The sequence below is a fragment of the Alligator sinensis genome, unplaced genomic scaffold, assembly GCF_000455745.1.
Source record: "Alligator sinensis unplaced genomic scaffold, ASM45574v1 scaffold293_1, whole genome shotgun sequence".
Taxonomy (NCBI): domain Eukaryota; kingdom Metazoa; phylum Chordata; order Crocodylia; family Alligatoridae; genus Alligator; species Alligator sinensis.
Genome location: NW_005842158.1, coordinates 1,778,537 through 1,781,529, shown reverse-complemented (window position 1 = coordinate 1,781,529; position 2,993 = coordinate 1,778,537). Strand labels below are relative to the sequence as shown.

Sequence of the window (2,993 nt, the reverse complement as noted above, 5' to 3'; positions counted from 1 at the left end):
CAACTACTTAAATCAATGGGATTATTAGGAGGGACAAGACCTAGACAAATATATTTTTGCAGGACAGTCCTTTATATAGCATTTCAAAAGGTATTTGGATTTGGTAGAAGATAATGTTGATATTGATAGAAAAGAAATATCTGAGTCACCAAATGTCATGCAAGCATAGTGCACAACATGCCAATGTCTTCAGGGATATCGATCAAGCACTCCAGCTTCCAAAAATGTTCTTTGCAAGCTGTTAGGCACAAATGCGGTTCCATATGCCTGCAGAAGCTTGCAAAGAATACCTGAAAGCTTGCAAAGAATGATTTTCCAAACTATTTAGTTGGTCTAATAAAAGATAACACATCTACCCAAAGAACCTTGTCAGCCTCTATCTTCAGCCTTTACTCATATGAGTTACCCCATGAAAATCAGAAAGGTTGCATTCATAAAGCCTGGCAGATGGAATTCAGCTTTGTAAAAAACAGTGTTGTCTACAGATGAAATTCCTTAAATGGATGAATCAAACTGGTTATTTGATTTCAGTGGTGCATTGGCAAGAAGCAAAACAATTTTTCTTGGTCAGATCATAATCAGTATGATTACATCAGTGCTTCTTTACCAGATCTCAACAGTTTGAGTACTTATCTCTATGCTTTCAAGGATTGGCTGAAAATAACAGAGAATAAATTAAAAATTACTAAGAAGAAAAAAAAAACCCAAACAGACCAACCCTAAACTATTTTCTTCTTTGCAAGTTTCCCTGAATGATTTCATTCCCCCCCTAGAGTGTTCAAAAAGTCTAATTGCATACAAAAGTATTATTCAGTAAGTTCACAAGCTGTTGTCACGTTAAGTGAAAGACCTCCCGCCTCCTACTAAATAAAAGCCATTGCAATATGAGGAAGTAAGGTGTTGAGCTAGGGCTTATTGGAATGACCCAAGACCAGAGTGTTGTCCTTTCATGTCAGATTAGACTCTTCATCCCAAAAATAAGGCAGCCAGATTTACCAATTTAATTCATTCTGTTACAGGATCATTATATTTGACACTTGGCTAGAATGGCTTAGTTGGGGATGATCTTGCCTTGAACAGGGTGTTGGACTACATGACCTCGTGATGTCTTTTCTAGCCCTATTTTCCTATGATCCTATGAGATACCTGGCCATTCTAAACTGTGAAAGGGAAGAAGGTGGCATGAGGGATTTTGTACTTCCTTTACGTCTTTGCCCATCTTTGCACACGCTCATGTAGAGCAGGGGACAAAATTCACTCCTGCATCTTAGGCACTCCTGGCCAAAAAAAAAAAATGGGCACCTATTGGACTGGGTTTGTACACACTCGTTGAACTCGGCTGTCTAAGAGTTTAGTGGCTCGCTGTGAATCTAGAGAAGTGCTCTAAACTTGTTTAGACTCAGGGAACCCCTTAGAAAATGCCAGCTCTTAGCTTCCTTGACTATGGAAAATAATAGAGCAATTCTTTCTTTGCAATGAACTAAGAAAGACCACAACAGGTTAGAATGTGTTTGACACTACGGATCCCTATTTGATATCTCTAGGTTTATGTTGTGAATTATGTGTAGGTGTTTGCCCACCTAACAGTGCAGCATGCCACAGCACCCTTAGAAGGATCTCACAGCACCCTAGGGTGCAGAAGCAATGCAGAGGAGCTTAAGAGGAGAACAGGGCAATAGCTACATCAGATCTCTCTTAGCCACCATTTATGGGAAGTAAACACTTTGCTCGTAAGCAATATTTTGTCACTTTAAGACATTGAACTTTCAAAACTTTCAAAACATACTGCATAGTCCCTGCTCACAAGCTCTAGGACAGTTTCTACGTGGTGGTCCTGCTTTATAAGGTGTGTTTATAAGGCCTATAATGTTCCCTCTGAAACGACAAAATTAAAAATAACAAAATATAAAATCACTATTCTTTTACACCCACTATCTTTCATTTGATGCACTCTGGCTATACACATCAAACTTTTTCTTTGAAATATCATAATGTGAGTATCTGAGTTAACAAAAGGCATGTGTGCACACCTGTGGTTTGCTTTGAATGAACCATTGCATTTAATTGCCCGCTGTAGATTACTGACTCTATCTTGTGCATGTATTTAAGAGGTTTCCTGTAAGAAGACCTCAAATATTGGCTTGGAACAACTGCTTCAGAGGAAGGCCCAGGAAAAACTGTCCTCTGAGAAAACTTACTCCAAACCTTCATTTGTAAGATGTGAGCTTACATCTGGAGGCAACTACTCTGTCCTTAACCAAGCAAGCAGAGTAAATATTTGCATTTATAAGTAAAGCAAACCTGATGTGAACTTACTGGTGTTTTAATGTTTTTTTTTAGATTTAAATGTTCAGGTTAGAAAAGCATGAGTCGGGTGGTTCAGTCAGGGACAGTTCTGCCTGGAGCTGGGTGTTGGACTAGATATGTGGTTCTCAACAATTTTAGGCTAAAAAATACTCCAACTTGATTGCCTTTTATGATCAGGTCACAAAAGCATTGGATGCAGGTGTCACCGTGGATGTAGTCTTTCTGGACTTCAGCAAGGCCCTTGACACTGTCTCCCACTCCATCCTCATTAAAAAAATAGGCGACTGTGGCATTGATGCCTACACGGTCAGATGGATTGCGAATTGGCTGAAGGGTCGTACTCAGAGGGTGGTGGTGGATGGGTCATATTCGACCTGGGGGGAAGTGGGCAGCGGAGTCCCCCAGGGCTTGGTTCTTGGGCCCGCACTGTTCAATTTCTTTATCGGTGATTTGGACGACAGGGTGAAAAGCAACCTGTTTAAATTTGCTGATGATACCAAAATTAGGGGTGAGGTGGGCATGCTAGTAGGGAGGGAAAGACTGCAGGAAGACCTGGATAGGTTGCAGGGGTGGGCTAACAAAAACAGGATGCATTTCAATACTGACAAGCGCAGGGTGTTGCACTTGGGCAGTAGCAACCGGCAGCACACTTATAAGATGGGAAACTCCCTTCTTGAGAGCACGGA

The 2,993-nt window shown here is 40.8% G+C and overlaps 1 pseudogene; it reads right to left on the bottom strand.

Annotated features, from left to right (window-relative positions):
• Positions 1–517: 517 nt before the first annotated feature.
• LOC112550587 overlaps positions 518–2,993 on the bottom strand; it is a 12,932-nt pseudogene continuing 10,456 nt past the window's right edge.